Below are 16,812 nucleotides of genomic sequence, written 5' to 3' on the forward strand. Positions count from 1 at the left end.
CTCCTCTCCACACCCCAAGGCCTTCCCCCTCTCCGGGACCCCCACTTAAGGGGCCCGGCGCTCCCTCTCTGCCCCCCCCCTCCAGCATTCCGGGGGTCCCCCAGCTCCGGGATCGCCCCTCTCCGCTCTCCCCACTCCGCGGCTACCGGGGTTCCCCCCTGGTTCTCACGGGGGCCCCCAAACCGCTCTCGCCCCCCCCGCCATTGCCGAGCGACCGCCAGGACCTTTTGGCTGCTCTTCTTTGTGCTCCCGCTCGGCTCCTCCCTCGGCTGGGCCGCCGTTTTTGGCGGGTTTCCTCCTCCGGGATCCGCCCCCTGCAGCCCTTCCCCCCCCTGGCCCAGACTCCTTGACCCCTTGGACCCCCCTTGAGCCCCCCTTGGGCCTTCCTTGGTCCCCTTTGCCCAATAAGTCTGATTATACAGACAAGCAATTGGTTTTAATCCACAAAACCCAAATGTAGAACCCAGCACCCTGGGCCATGAACAAAGTGCTGTTCCTTGGGCCCCCCCTGAGTCCAAAGTAAACGGGAGAGGGAAAAACCTGCTGGTGGGAGAGCTGTTGCAGTCTGGTCAAAAGTGGGGATTGCAGTCCAGTTGAGGATGGTGGTCTCAGGCTGGTTGAGAGCGGTGAGCTGCAGTCCTCCTCTGGATCCCACAAGTGGTAAAAAGGTTCCGAAAATCCAGGTTTATATATTCTCCAGTTCAGGCAGGAATGCCCAGTCCTCCCCTCAGAGCAGGCAATTCCATAAAAGGATGCTTAGTTCTTCCCTCAGAGTGGGCAATTCCATAAAAGGCTATGAGGATGCTCAGTCCATAAAAGGATATGAGGATGCTCAGTCCATAAAAGGGTAGGAGGGTGCTCAGGACATCCCCCCCACCTGGCAGGCCTCTCCTGACAACAGTTCCTGGGAAAATGGCATGGAAGGCCATAGAATCCACAGTTTTGGGCTACACTCATCCAGTGAGGAATCGGTCCCAGCTGTTCTAACTAGGACACTGTGTCCGTCATCGCTGCCATCATCATCATCATTGGCCTCGTGGCAGTCGGTGTCTGGAAGCTCCGATCCAGTAACTCCCGGGATGGGGGTAGGGAAGGGGTACGGATCCGCCCGGCAGCATTCCAGGGATCCTGTGCCACGGGTGCTGATCCCACTTTCTTTCCATAGGGAAGAGGGAGGGGAATGGATACGACCCCGCGCCCACCGATGAGTCCCAGCAGCGTGTGTGGATCCAGATCCTCTGGGCAGGGATCCCAGGATGGATGCCGGGATTCCAGAGGGGAATGGGGGCCTAATGGCTGGAGTGGGATTGGAAGGGGATTCCAGCTCAGGGCAGGATTCCAGAGTGGGATCAGGTGGAATTGTGGATTGGGATCTGGGCTGGATTCTGGGGTGGGATTGGCGTGGGATGGATGGAGTGGGATTGTGGTGGGATGGACGGAGCAGGATCAGGTGGGATTCCGGAGCAGTTCCTACTCTCCCTGGGCTCCACAGCCGGCTCCATCCCCTGGGATGGGAACAGGGACATGGTGACTCCTTTCCCCGCTCTCATCCCAGCAGGAATCACAGCCTGAGCAATCCCGGAGCTGGATCCACCCCTTCCCTCTCCCTGCAGAAAGGCAGGAGCTGCTGGCAGAGCTCATCCCGCTGCTCCCACCCACCCCGACCCCCCTGCGGCTCTTCCCGATGGATCAACTTCCTGTTTTTTCCCGTGTGAAACCCAGGACCACAATTATTCCTGAGGCTTTAATTTGGGTGTGAAAATCTCCTGCTTTGGGCAATAAATCCTGGCTCCCTCCTCCGGCATCCGGCAGTTCCTCTGTGGGAACCAGGAATAGGAATGAGGACAGGGGGGACTAGGATGGGGACATTGGGGGCAGGGATGGGGACACTGGGAGCAGGTTGGGGACAGCAGGAATGGGAATGGGAACTCCAGGAATGGGAATGGGGACACTGGGAGCAGGTTAGAGTCACCAGGAATGGGAATTGGGACACCGGGAATGGGAATGGGGACATGGGAGACCAGGATAGGGATAGTGGGGACAGGAACGGGGACACTGGGAGCAAGCTGGCACAGCAGGAAGTGGGAATGGGGACAGGGAAGGAAACCCCAGGAATGGGAATGGGGACAGGGATGGGAACGTGTCTCTCCAGGAGTTGGTTCAATACAAAGGTCGGTCCCTGGCTCGAGGCCACGGGAAGCCCCTTCTTTGGGAATGTCTGGGAAGCAGGTGTCAGAGGTTTGAAAAGAGGTGTTGGAATTGTTTCCCAGTGTCCCCCCCATTCCCATCTGTGTCTCCCGGGATGGGGTGGGTTGGAGCGGAGCCGCAGGCGCTGGGCAGGGGCAGTGGGGGGAGGGCAGCTCTCGGGGACACCGCGGTGGCCGCGGGGAGGGCGGGGGGTCCTTTGTTCAGGGGCTTTTGGGGTTTGTCCGGGACCGGACAGAGCGGGAGCTGGTTTTGGCCACCTTGTTCTCTTTTCCTGAGAGGAAGTTTTTTCCCCACGGGACACCTCGTGGAGAACGACCGAGAGAGAGAGAGAGAGAGAGAGAGAGAGAGAGAGAGGGAGAGAGAGAGAGAGAGAGCCCGACCCATCTGGGAGCGAGGTGTTCTGCTTTGGGGACTGCCCCTGGGAACAGGGACTCCTTCACTGCTGGCTGCGAGCACACGGGGCTGCGAGAGCTTTGAACTGCCGGGACAGTTTCTCCCCCCCACCTGGGGAATTTGGGACTTTGTTTGGTTTCTTCTGAAAGTTTTTGGTAGCACCATTTGTTGTTTATTCAGATTTTGTTAATAAAAGGTTTCTTCTTTTCCTTTTCCACACTTCCACCTGAAGTCTCTTAATTTCTAAGTTGTAATCTTGTTAAACTAAGACCCAGTGCCTTCAGGAGGAGGAGGAGGAAAGGAGACCAAGAGGTGCCGTGGCCACTCAAACTGCAGAGGAACAACCTGTGCCAGTAGCAGTTGCCCCTCTACAGAAGAAATCCAAGACCAAATCAGCTCAGTTAGTGAGGGATGAAGGGGAGGCAGAGCCCTCAGAACAGGAGCAAGAGGCAGGGCCACAGATAATCACCTGATCCCCATCCCCGGCTGAGCTGTGAGAGATGTGAAAAGATTTCAGCCTCCAGCTGGGAGAGCCCCTGCTGACCTGGCTGCTCCAGTGCTGGGATATCATGGCCCAGCATATGGAACTAGGTGGGAGTGCAGCCAGGCAACTGGGATCCCTGTCCTGGGATGTTGGGATTGACCAGGGGAGTGGGAAGAGGACAGAGAGGGGATAAGAGCCAGGTACAGGCTTGGGAATTACCAGGAGGGCTTTTGAAAGGAGCGTAGGGGAAAGGGATGTCTAAGAACAAGTCCCTCAGGAGAGGGAAACAGAGAGGCTGAGTTTTGACCCCAGAACAGAGATGTGCAGGGCAGAGCAGAGAATATGCCCACATAAGATTCTTGTGCGTCCGTCTTTGCAGCTCTGACAGGCACTTCTTGTCACAGCCTGTCCTCTCCATTCCAGAATAGGCCCTGGCAACCAAAGAACCAACACCCCACACCATAGTGCAGACCAACCCATGTGCTTTGGGCCCTTTTGTTCTCCTATCCGTTCTGACCTATCCTCTCCATTCCAGAATAGCCCCTGGAAACCAAAGAACCAAGCCCCCATAATGTGACAGTTCAACCCCATCCGTGTGCCATGGGCCCCTTTGTGATGTCACAGCCTGTCCTCTCCATTCTGGAATAGCCCCTGGAAACCAAAGAACCAACACCTCACACCCCCACAGTGCAGCCCCACCTGTCTGCCACGGGACTCTTTGGGATGTCACGGCCTTTCCCCCAGGAAAGAAAACTTGGAACCTTTGGGTTTCACATGCAGTTGGAGGGCCACCCTGGGCACTGCATGGGCAGCAAGATCTTTCTGTCCTGGCCCTTTTTGTCTGGCAGGAATCTTCATCTGTGTTCAGTTTGGGCAGTCAGACTGGCAATTTCAGCTCAGGGCTCCTGCAAGTGAACGACAGCCCTGCCCTCCAGGAAAGAAACCCCTTACCTTCGGTCTCTTCTCCTGTTCCCTAAAACACAACCTGCAGGGGAGCTTTCTGGGATCTCTTCCCTCGGGAATTGGGAAGACAGACCCACTCCCATGTTTAACACCTCAGGCAAAACCACCCTTTGAACACCTTTCCCAACCCTCCCCAACCTTTCCCAAAGCCCAGATTTTACAGGTGTCCTGTAATTCTGGCCCAATCTCACCCAAGCCCACAAACCATGACAGAAACCTCTCAGCCTCACACTGCCTCCTTCCCATTGCTGTGCCTTATGTGCAGGCAAAAGGCCTTAAAATCAAGTCCCCAAAATTCATGGCCTGTTCTTTTTCCCAGAAAAGAAGGCATGGTGAACTCTCCAGACCAGGGAACTGGAAGATCTCCCCAAAACTCCTTTGGTACACGCTGCAGGGCCAACGATTCCTCTGCTCTGCCCTGTCGGCGCTGCTTTGTCTCATCTGGGTCCCCAGAAACTGTCAGTGAAAGCCGGGGAATAAAATCTCTGAGCAGTTGGTTGGGTTCCAGAGGTGACCCTACTTCATTCAGCACTGAAGGGACACGGGAATTGCTCTCTAACACCTGGACATCAGTTCTCAAAACTTTTAACTATTTTTACATTTTAGCAGACAAAAGAATGCCTGTCCATTGGCTTACCAGTTCTCTGCAGGAATTCTTCTTCTCTCTTCTCTTGGTTCTTGATTTCTCACTTTGCAAGATGCTTAGTCCACAGTTTTTGTCCTTTTCTTCTCTTTTCCCTGGATAGAGAGAGCCTCAGTAACTGTGTTAGTTTTGTCTTTGTCTCTGGTTTCTCTAAGGGTCTTTGTGGTTTAGAAATTCTGCTTTCTTGGTGTCCAGGTCTCAAAAATAGATCTCTCTGCCAGGTCTCTGACCACTGAAGTATGGCAGGCCTTAAGCTTTTACTTTGTTTTTCTAACAAATGGCCATGGGCCAGAACTTGTCCATCATCCATTGTCTATTGCCCCCATTCAATCTCCTGCCAGCAGTTTCTCCCCACTGCTGGGCGGGCTCCTTTGTCAAGCACTAGAACTTGTTGGGTAACAGGCCCAGTCCTGTTGCATATTTTTGGTGGGGATGTGCAGGAGGGCATTGAGTCTTCCAGGAGCAAATTGGCAGAGGACCCCAAGCTGGCTTGCAGTGTGGATGTGCTGGAGGGTAGGAAGGCTGTGCAGAGGGACCTGGACAGGCTGGACCTCTGGGCCGAGCCCGTGGGCATGAGGTTCAAGAGTGCCTTTGGTGCCTTTGGGGCCTCTGGCCACAAGAACCCCCTGCAGCTCCAGGCCGGGGGCAGAGGAGCTGCAAAGGGTCCCCGTGGGAGAGGCCCTGGGGGTGCTGGTGGACAGAGGCTGAACCTGAGCCAGCGGGTGCCCGGGTGGGCAAGAAGGCCAAGGGCAGGCTGGCCTGGATCAGAAAGAGTGTGGCAGCAGGAGCAGGGCAGTGATGCTTCTGCTGGACTGGGCACTGGTGAGGCCACAGCTGGAGTGCTGTGTCCAGCTCTGGGCCCCTCAATTCAGGGAGAACCTTGAGGGGCTGGAGTGGGTGGAGAGCAGGGCAATGGAGCTGGGCAAGGGTCTGCAGTGCATGGCCTGTGAGGAGCAGCTGAGGGAGCTGGGCTTCTCCAAGCTGGAGAAGAGGAGGCTCGGGGCTGACCTTCTCCCTGTCCACAACTTCCTGACAGGAGGCTGGAGCCAGGTGGGGGTCAGCCCCTTCTCCGAGGCAACAGGCCATAGGACAAGAGGACACGAGGACCTGCCTGTCAGGGGCTGTTTGTCAGGGACAGGAGCAGGACTTTTTGGAGAGAAACAGGGATTAGGTATTGAAATGGGCTGCCCAGGGAGGTGCTGGAGTCACCGTCCCTGGAGGTGTTTAAGCAAAGACTGGCCATGGCACTGAGTGCCGTGGTCTGCTTGACGTGCTGGGGATGGGGCGTAGGCTGGACGCCGGTTGATCTCACAAGTCTCTGCCAAGCTCAGGGACTCTGGGCTTCTGTGCCCCCCCAGCCTTTGGGGACAGCGTGCTGGTGGCTCAGAGGCTCCGTCCTTGCCTTGCCTTGCCCATCTCCTGGCTGCCAGGCAAGGGCCTTGTGACATCACAGCCTCTGTGGAACAGCGCGGTGGCTGAAAACTGTCAGTTCTGCATCCCTGTGCCCAGAGCCTGGGCAGAAGTCGGCTGGCAGGGACGGGCAGAGACTGTGCAGAGGTGTCAGCTCGTCCCGCAGCAGCACGATGCCCAGCCAGGGCATCTCCTGGCTCCTCAGGCTCTCGGTGCTCCTGCTCTTGCCTGGCCCACTCGAGCCTTGCAGCCGTGCCACAGGTGCCATTGCTGAGAACCGGGGTTTTCCTTGGATGGCCCCTTGCCAGAAAAGGCAGGAGAGGCTGGAGAGAGGGGAAGGAGGGGGGTCAGGCTGCTGGGATGGTGCCGGCGGGCCGTGAGCCCGAAGCCAGCAAGGCCTTGGGCCCACACGGTGTCAGGGGAGGACTGAGAGCCCCCAGGGAGGAGGAAAGCTGGGCAGGCCCCAAGGCTGCTGGGCCTCTTCCTTGCCAGCCCTTTGGCCAAGGCCCCGAGGCAGAGGTGGGGCTCAGCCCCTGCACAGCAATGGGGCACAGGCTGAGCCCCAGGGACACCAGAGCCAGGCGGCCTGAGCTCTTCTTCCTGCAGCGTCTGCCTGGGGCAGCCCAGCCAGGCCTGAGTCTCTGCAGGAGAGGCCAAGCCCAGCCAGAGAGGGCTCAGCCCTCTGAGGCTGCACTCACTGCAAAGGGAACAAAACAGTGGCCCAGAGGACATCCTGTCCCCAAATGGAGAACTGGAAAGGTCAAGAATAAAAAAGTCACCCCCCTCAATTAGCCAAGAAATGTTTAGACTTCTTTCCTAAAAGCATCCAGGACTCGGGTCACCCAGTTTTCTCTCTGACAAGGCTTTGCAGGGGCTGCTTGGGAAAGGGAAGCCCTGGGGCCCCAGTGCAGATGGGTGGGGCTGCACTCTGGGGGGGTCGGCCTTTGGCTCTTGGCTTCCAGGGGCCACCAGGAGTCAGTGAGCCGGGCTGGGGACGAGGGGCAGGACTGGCTGGGATTGCCTCTGGGGCCTGGCCCAGAAAATGGAAGTGTCCCCATGGGGGCCGCTGGAAAGGGCCCAGGAAGGAAATGCTGCCCCAGCGCAGGCTGTGGCAGTGGGGAGTGTGCAGGGGGAGGAGGCTGGGCCAGAGCAGGGCTGGGCAAGAACGGCCAAGCCGCGGGTGGGTTCTCCCCCGGCCCCAGGGCCCAGCCCCTGATGGGAGGGCCTTGGGCAGGGCCTGGGGCGACTGCAGGAACCTCTGAGGCAACCCAAGGGCCCTGCTTTTGGCAGGTGGGTTGACAGGCCCAGCTCTCTGCAAGAGAAGTTGAGGGCTCTGAGGCAGAGAGGGGATAAGAGCCGGGTACAGGCTTCGGAATTGCCGGGAGGGGAAAGGGATGTCTAAGAACAAGTCCCTCAGGAGAGGGAAGCAGAGAGGCTGAGTTTTGACCCCAGCACAAAGGTGTGCAGGGCAGAGCAGAGAATATGCCCACATAAGATACTTGTGCGTCCGTCTTTGCAGTTCTGACAGGCACTTCTTGTCACAGCCTGTCCTCTCCATTCCAGAATAGGCCCTGGCAACCAAAGAACCAACACCCCACACCATAGTGCAGACCAACCCATGTGCTTTGGGCCCTTTTGTTGTCCTATCCATTCTGGCCTATCCTCTCCATTCTGGAATGGCCTCTGGAAACCAAAGAACCAAGCCCCCACCATGTGACAGTTCAACCCCATCCGTGTGCCAAGGGCTCCTTTGTGGTGTCACAGCCTGTCCTCTCCATTCTGGAATGGGCCCTGACAACCAAAGAACCAATGCCCTTGTGGGGGGGGAAGAAACAGTTTTCCCTCTAAAGTTAAAAAATGGTAACCCCCAGGGGGTGGTGACCCTTAGGATTAAACCAATGAGCACTTCTGCAAAATATAAACATATCACCCAGACCAGAAAAGAAGGTTAACTGTAGTTGTTTTTGTTGAAGTAGCCATATTCTGAGGCCACAAGGAGAAGGGGCAGTAGCCCTGTTGGGGGCTATGGCCCCCACCCAGCCCCTGGCTGGGGGGCTACGGGGACTTGGAACAGTGTTAGACTGCGCTAAGTATCTGTAGCTGAGAGCTGGGAGGTTTTTTCCCTCCACCGTGAGCAGCAGAAGCAGCGGCAGAGCAGTACTGACCGGAGAAACGGTGGCAGAGAGCCAGAAGAAGATAAGAACTGAAGAAGCAGCAAACCAAGCACGCAGCTAATCAGAGAGACACAGAGTTGTCTGAAGAGAGAGAAAGTTTGGGTAAGAACTAAAACAAACTTCCCAAACCCCTCTGCGATGAAGCCAGGTAACACCTGAAAAGCGAATTTAAGCAATATAAAGAGTTAAGCACAAAATGTAGAAGCAAGCTTTAGCAAGGCACATAGGATTCAGCATTAGGAAAGCGGAGACAATAAATTCACTGAGGTACAGGTCACTCTGACACAGGAGAACATAAACATGAACAGAAAATGCTAGTACACACAAAAAGAGACATATGGAGAGGAAACCAAAGAGATAAAGAGAGGGACATGCCAAGAAATTAGGTATTGGTGCCAAATACCGAAACTCTCTGCCAAATTCATAAGGAAGCTACCCAAATTAGGGAAGGTTCAAAAGTTTAGGAGGATGATGATGAAAAGGACATGAGGTTCATGATGAAGGAAGACCGGAACTCCCACCGAAGTTCTCCCCAAATTAAGGACCACGCCTCTAACTCCGCCTCAACTCCACCTGTTATGAATATTAAAAGTAGATGTTGCAATGTAATGAATATTCATAATATATGATGTAATTGCTTAGCAAGAAGTGTATAAAAGTTGGATTGTGTGTTTCTCGAGTTGGAGCAGTTTGTCCAGGGCGACCTGGCTGCTCCCCGGCCGTGAAATAAATACCTCCTGCTTATAGACTGAAATTCTGTCTCTGAGCAGTTTCTCCGCGCCTTGTTTTGGGGCATAAAATTGGCATCAATTTGGCGAGCCAGGCAGGAGAGGGGGGTCTTCCTGAGCCAGGACCCAAGGGGCCGGGACGCTCTCAGGGCCCCCCGACTGAATTTTTGTCGGCAGAGTCTCCCAGACCCCTTGGATCTGCGCAACGGTGGACAAGAATCTCTTGCTTCAAATTAAGAGGTATTTATGTTTTGAACTGCAGTTTATAAAGGAAAGTAATTAAGTTGGTGGGGATAGGACGCTATCGCCCAAAAGGGAGCTGAGGGACGCCTCAGCATTAGCCCTAAAGCTGGGTTAGAGTCCCAGGTATTGAAAGTTGCAGGTTAGAGTCCTGCACAGAGAGCAGGTTAGAGTCCTGCCAAGAAAGGGTTAGAGTCCCTAAACGGGTTAGAGTCCCGGCACTGCAGTGTAAAATTGTCTTTTCTTTGTAATGCTGTGTTCACCCTTTATGTTTCTGTGTCCTGTTTGCAAATGTTCTTGCTCTAATTTACCCTGATCGTTCTTTGTTTGTTTGTTTGTTTTGTGTAAGATATTGTCTGGTAATGCATTGGAAACTGTGCTCGACTCAGAAAATTAACCATTTTTAATTCTTCCGAGACTGCTTGAGAGTTTCTAGGAGCTTTAGGACCCAGAAAAGCTCCTTGTACTAGCAAAGAATCTTTGGAATGCGGTTTCTCTTGCAAACTGTTCTGGTTTTTGTCAACGAGTAAAATGAAACTAAAATAAGTTATTTAGGTACTGAGAGAGAGTCTCATTTACGATTTCATTGTTTGCAGCAGTTTGTTTGTCTGTTGAAAAAATTAGATGTTGTGTTTTTCATATACGGTATAGTCCTTGAGACGTCTTTTTAACTCTATATGGGAAATGATTGCAATCTCAGTTCTATAAAAGTGAATAAGCTCTTGCCGGCACGTATAAATCCTAGGATTAAAATCTGTCCTTTCTGTTATTGTTCACTGTATGTTAGAGCTTTGTGTAACAATTGTGGTAAATATATTCTGGGTCCAAGAGGAACACAAGAAATAGCGCTCAATCGTACCCTTACCTTCCACTGTATACGCTGTTGGTCAAATCAAGATTTGGCAGAAACTAAGTGGGTGAGATTTTATTGCTGCCATACTCATAGACAGGTATTTGTAACATCTTGGTTGCATTTTCTGTAAGAAGTGTGTTTTATAGTTTGCAGCAACATCCTGTGAGTTTGTGGTAACATAAATCGGACAGCCGACAGCAAAGCCATATCTCTCGGTCTGCGGCGCCATCTCGCGACCTTGCTTGGTAACGCACATTGCTCAGATAGAAACCAGAAGGTAGGAAAGTTCTCGTATATCAAGTGTGCAAGTGTGAATGTGAGTGTGATTGAGACGCGGCTCTGCTGCGGGGCGAGTGGGAGTCCTGCTCTGCGGTTCCTGTTCTCCGCGAGGAGCCAGGCCAGAAACGGACGAAGCGATTGCAGAGCTAGAAACAGATAAAGTAGCTGGATGTTGTATGTATGAAGTACTGAGACAAAGTAAAAGGTATTTCAAGACAGTGAAATAAATTAAGAAAAGTGTAAGCTTGTTGTGATAGTGTAGAAGAATTTATCAGACAATCAATGTAGAGAAGAGACGAACTAGAGTACAACTTCTAGTGATTTAAAATATTTGCAACTGGAAACCAGTTCAGGAACACGACTCCTGGATTAGCTGGTATATTACTGACGCACAGATAGTAGAAAAATCTGGAAGAGCACCCTATAGGTTTGTCTGGTAAGCCCCTACCTCTCACAAACCTTATCCATCACTACATCACCAGGCCCTACGATAATAATGGGAGGCCAGCAAAGTAAAGAAAGCAGCCTGCCAGAAACCAAGAAGGGATGAAAGAAAAGAGGACAGAAAGCATAAGGATAAAACAGATACCGAAAGCTTAAAGAACGATCGAGAGGAAGGGATTGGCTATTCATATTGTACCAGGACTGCTGAACGGAGAACCAAGGACAAGGAGGGAGAGGATGATTTAGATATGTTGATATCACCTGACGAGAGAGAGAGTAGCCCGGGAGTTCCACAAATCGGACTCCCTGCTGCAGCAGCGGTGAGGGGAGTTGGAGCTGCCGGGGTGGTGGTTACTCCTCCTGGACCGGCTCTGGCTGAGCAGGAAGGAGCCATTGAAGGACCCCCTGGTGTGGATCTGGCTGCACCGGGAGGGATTAGGCAAATTAAAGCCTCTAGAGAAGTTAGCTCGGGTCCAGCGGGAGTGAGTCCTGTCGGTTTAGTTGGAGTACGCACAGAGGTGCAAGTGAAATCAACTTTTGTTGAAGCCGCTTTCAGCCCAGGGGGGGCGACGGCCCCAAATGTAGAGGTGTTTCTGAGAACGAGTAGCTCAGCACCACTGATGAGTGCTCAGGCAGTTGATTCTGTTGGTGACGCTACTGATATGAGAGCTGTAAGAAAGTGCAAGAGGGTGTAAGAGAGTGCAAGAGAGTGTAAGAAAGTGCAAGAGAGACCCCAAAGTTTGCCGCGGGCTGTACTGTTGTAGAGGAAACGACAAGAGAAATAAGTTGGGTCAAAATGTATGAAACCAGGCAAAAGCAAAAGCCCACAGACTTTTTGAGCAGATTGAAAGATGCCGTTAGGAAATATATTGATATTGATTTAGAATCAGACTTGGGAAAGAAACAGCCCAAATTGACTGCCTGCTGGATGACTTTAACTTTATAGATCCCATGTAAAGAATGTCACAATGGCTAGCAATTTATATATTGACTAATTAGTGGGAATAATTTTGTTGACAGAATCCGTTGTTGTGAGATAAAGCGAACCTTTACCTAGAAACGAAAAAAACTGGGCCTTAATTAAATTAGAAAATCTAAAAGGGGCAAGACCAGGTTAACCTCTGAACCTGCCACTGACAGCCAGCCACGGGATGCAACCCCGTTTGGGCATGGGCCGTGGAGGCTTAAGTTATGCTGGACCCTTTTGGATACTCTGCTGCTTTTGGGCTCATGCCCTGTCTGACGAGTGTGCAAAATGCTACCAAGTTACACGATATAAAGGCCGTATGATTCAAAGCTTAAGCTACCATTCATTTGTCAACAAAGTCTGCTATGGCTCTAGACAACTGAACACTTGCAACACGGGTTCTCGGCAACTATGGGTAGCAAAAATTAATAAAAGGGGGAACCAGGCTGGGACTTAGTTGTCCTAAGGGAGAGGAATAGATTTATTCCACTCAAGAAAGCCATTGGGACATTTCTGATGGTGGTGGAAGGCAGGACATGAAAAAGGAGGAAATAATAGAACAGAGAGTGCAAACTTCATTAAAAGAAACGGCACAAGGAAAGCCTCCCAACACAAGTGGCCATAATGCATTGCAAAGGACACCTGAAAGGTAACACTGTTCCAGAAATAGGAAATAGGAGAGCTGATGCAGAAGCTAAATTAGCTGCTGCAAGAACTGAAGAAGTGGTTATAACAGCTCTAATACCAGGGGAACTAGATACTGATTTCCAACCAAATTATCAAGACTCAGATCATAAGTGGATTCAAAAGAACAAAGGTAAATTGTTGGATAATGGATGGGGCCAATTAGAAACAGGACAATTAATAATACCAGAGAAATTAATGTGGCAATTTGTGAAAACAGAACATGAGAAAACACATTGGAGTTTAGATCCACTTTACCAGTATTTGCAAACTAGAATAGCAGGGCCAAAATTATTTACTACTGTAAAACAAGTTACAACCCAATGCGAACGATGCCTGAAGAATAACCCAAATACAGGGACCAAGATACATCAGGGAGCAATAAATCGAGGTAAATTCCCAGGTGAAGTATGGCAGATTGATTTCTCTGAACTCCCAAGAAAAGGGGGGTATAGGTACCTATTGGTACTAACTGATACATTTTCTGGGTGGCCTGAAGCATTTCCCTGCAGAACAAACAAAGAGAGGGAGGTAACTAAAGTCTTGCTAAACGAAATTATACCACGATTTGGAATACCAAGAAGTATATCCTCAGACAGAGGTTCACATCTTTGTGCAAAGGTTGTGAGAGCAATAAGCAAAGCACTGCAAATTAAATGGCAATTGCATACGCCCTACAGGCCACAAGCCAGTGGGCAAGTGGAAAAGATGAATCATCTTATCAAACAACAAATTGCTAAAATATGCCAAGAAACTAACTTACAATGGTATCAAGCTCTGCCTATTGCTCTGATTAGATTGAGAGTCAAACCTCGATCAAAAGAAAAGTTGAGCCCGTTTGAAATTCCGTACGGTAGACCTTATGCTATGCAAGTTGTAAATAGTGATGCTGTAGACCAAATAGGCAATCAATATATATATGATTATGTAATTGCTGTAGGAAAACATTTTGATAAAAATGCTGCAGTAGTAATAGAACACCAGCCCAAGCAACCTGACTGTAAATTGCATCCATTTAACCCCGGTGATTGGGTGTATGTTAAGAATCTTCTAGGAAAACCCCTACAAGAAAAGTGAGAGGGACCTTTCCAAGTGCTGCTGACCACCTTCACCGCGGTTAGGATCAAGGAGCGACCTACATGGATTCACTACTCTCGAGTCAAGAAAGCTCCAAAAGATAAGCAAGAAAACTCCACATCATGAAGCCGACATCCTTCCAAATTACTTCGACCTGGACCGTTGGACTTTTGATAAGTATAGTTTTATCCCAAAGCTCTACTTCTGAAGGACCGTGGTCTAATGCTTACATAGAAGTACATGTCGGTGATTCCGGTGATTTCCCAGAAATGGAGGTTTATATTTTACATAATAAGCAACCTTACACGCCAGACCAAGGCTATCTCATAGCACAAAAGAGAGACCAATTTCAAATAGGGTGTCGAGAAGTTGAGGGACTAATAGGAAAAACAGATAAATTAACACTGATAATTAAATTCTGGCCAGATGAATCTAAACAGGATTTAATCACTTATAGCCAAGTAAAAAGAGGTCAGCCCATTGTTTGGATTCAACGGACGGGACCAATCTCATGTCAGTGGGATAGTTTTGAAGGGGGCAGAGCACAATGTGAAATTCTATTCGAGTTAGATCACTCAGTGACATTCACCTGTAATAGGGAGGGAAACCCTCCAGGTAATTACACCGTTATAAAAAGAATTTCACTAGCCAAAGACCCAATTGTGAACCCATCTCGTGAAATCACTCCACAAGTAGAATGTAGAAGAATACATAATTTCACTTTGATAGGACCTCAAGTAATAAGACAGTCAAATGAGTTGAAGTTACTACTAGATCCTACATATTCTCTAAAGAAGGTACAGATGAACATTCAGACAGACATTACACACTTACAAGAAGATTGCCAGCCGTTCGTAAAGCAAAGCCTCAAAGGCTGGAATGCCTGGTTAGCGACTAAGTCACTTCACAAACGAACACAAAGAGATATAAGTGGATGGGTTGGCACAGGGTTTGGTATAATGAACACCATAGACCAAGAGGTAATACTAAATAAGTTGAGTACCGTCACTTCCAATCTAGGTAAGCTTAAAGTACCTTTAAGCTCATCTATGCTAACTTTAGCAGAAACACAATCCTTAGTAGTTAAATTGATGGCTCTAGTAGCTGACCACACCGCTGAAGATTTTGTCAAAATTGCTGATTACGCTGGAGATATTAGCAAAGAAGTTGCACTTGCTATCCAGTGCGTTCAAACACAACAATGGATACAGTCAGTAGCGGCAGGAATATTGAGAGAAGGGATGTCAGGTATACTACCTCAAGAAATAAGAGAAACAATATTAAGAGATAGCTCCACTACACGATTTGAAATAGACCACCAGGCTTGGTGGCAATTAGTTAATTTTACTTATGATCCACAACAAGAACATGTTGAGGCCTATGTCCTCACCATCAGCGCTGCAGAAGAGAGAGCTATCTTCCCCATTCTAACATTAGGAACTATACATCAAGATGTCATTGTCAGACCTGTAGATCATAATGTCTGGGCAAACTATGACAACACTAAGAACAAGTGGCAATCAATTAGCACAGAAGCATGTATTCCTAAAGGACAATTAGGTTATATTTGCGAAAATGCCATAGTAGAAGCTGAAGACTTATGCTTAGATGCTGAAGACAGTATATGCACTTTTGAAATGCTTCCGCACAATAGAACCCGATCACAAGTATTCTATATAGGAAATGGATGCGCTTGTATTAGAACCCCTTGTGTTGATGTAGTTATAGATAATTGTCTTGAAGTGACTAATGATACTAACTTTTGTATATGTAACTTCACCAAAATTGTAGGTTGTGACTTTAGCTATACTGCACCCATAACCACACAGCAGTTAATCGAAGCTGAGTACACTTTGTATCATGAAGTACCCAAACTACAGATAGGCATGGATACTAAGCTTCTCAAAGAAATGCTTATGCATCCTGAAGTAAGAAAGTTAGCTCGAAAGGTGAATCAAACGACCCAACGCATGGTGTGGCAAGTAGAGCATAATTCAGAAGGTATAAAGAATATCTTGACGAAAGTTGCACAAGTAGGTCAACATCACTGGTGGGACATTTTCACAGGGTACTCTCCAACAGCAACTCACGTCTTTCACTACCTAGTACACCCCATATTGATTATAGCTATAGGCATGTTCTTGTTAACCCTCATGAACATATGCCTGTGGTGTAAGTTAAAGTCCATGGTCAAGAGAACCCAAATGATCTGGGCAATGATAAAAGCATATCAGCGCCCTTTAGGATTAGAACTTGACGAAGGAATTCATAAGTTCTAAGAAAAGGGGGGAAATGAAGCCAGGTAACACCTGAAAAGCGAATTTAAGCAATATAAAGAGTTAAGCACAAAATGTAGAAGCAAGCTTTAGCAAGGCACATAGGATTCAGCATTAGGAAAGCGGAGACAATAAATTCACTGAGGTACAGGTCACTCTGACACAGGAGAACATAAACATGAACAGAAAATGCTAGTACACACAAAAAGAGACATATGGAGAGGAAACCAAAGAGATAAAGAGAGGGACATGCCAAGAAATTAGGTATTGGTGCCAAATACCGAAACTCTCTGCCAAATTCATAAGGAAGCTACCCAAATTAGGGAAGGTTCAAAAGTTTAGGAGGATGATGATGAAAAGGACATGAGGTTCATGATGAAGGAAGACCGGAACTCCCACCGAAGTTCTCCCCAAATTAAGGACCACGCCTCTAACTCCGCCTCAACTCCACCTGTTATGAATATTAAAAGTAGATGTTGCAATGTAATGAATATTCATAATATATGATGTAATTGCTTAGCAAGAAGTGTATAAAAGTTGGATTGTGTGTTTCTCGAGTTGGAGCAGTTTGTCCAGGGCGACCTGGCTGCTCCCCGGCCGTGAAATAAATACCTCCTGCTTATAGACTGAAATTCTGTCTCTGAGCAGTTTCTCCGCGCCTTGTTTTGGGGCATAAAATTGGCATCAGCGACCTCCTAGGAAGGAGGAGGAGATGGACTCTTGAGAAGAGTCTTGGAGTGCTACAACATTGAAAAGAGAGGAGCTGAGAAGCTCAAGGCATCCCGAAGCTGGACCGGGACAGCCAGAAGGAATGCGGAGGGGTGACCTTGGCCCCCGCATTGCTGCTGCCAGGCTGGCAGCCTGAGACAGAGCACAGGAGCTCTGATAGAACTCTTGAGGCAAAGGTTTTCAGCTGAAAGCTGCCCGAGACGTTCTGACTCAGGGGTGAATCCCCTGAGGAAGGGACCTTCATGGGATGTCTTACACCC

The 16,812-nt window shown here is 49.7% G+C and overlaps 1 pseudogene; it reads left to right on the forward strand.

Moving 5' to 3' along the window:
• The window catches only part of LOC135404800 (class II histocompatibility antigen, B-L beta chain-like), a 230,248-nt pseudogene that overhangs the window by 32,498 nt on the left and 180,938 nt on the right, over positions 1-16,812 (forward strand).

This window comes from Pseudopipra pipra, chromosome W, assembly GCF_036250125.1.
Source record: "Pseudopipra pipra isolate bDixPip1 chromosome W, bDixPip1.hap1, whole genome shotgun sequence".
Classification (NCBI taxonomy): Eukaryota; Metazoa; Chordata; class Aves; order Passeriformes; family Pipridae; genus Pseudopipra; species Pseudopipra pipra.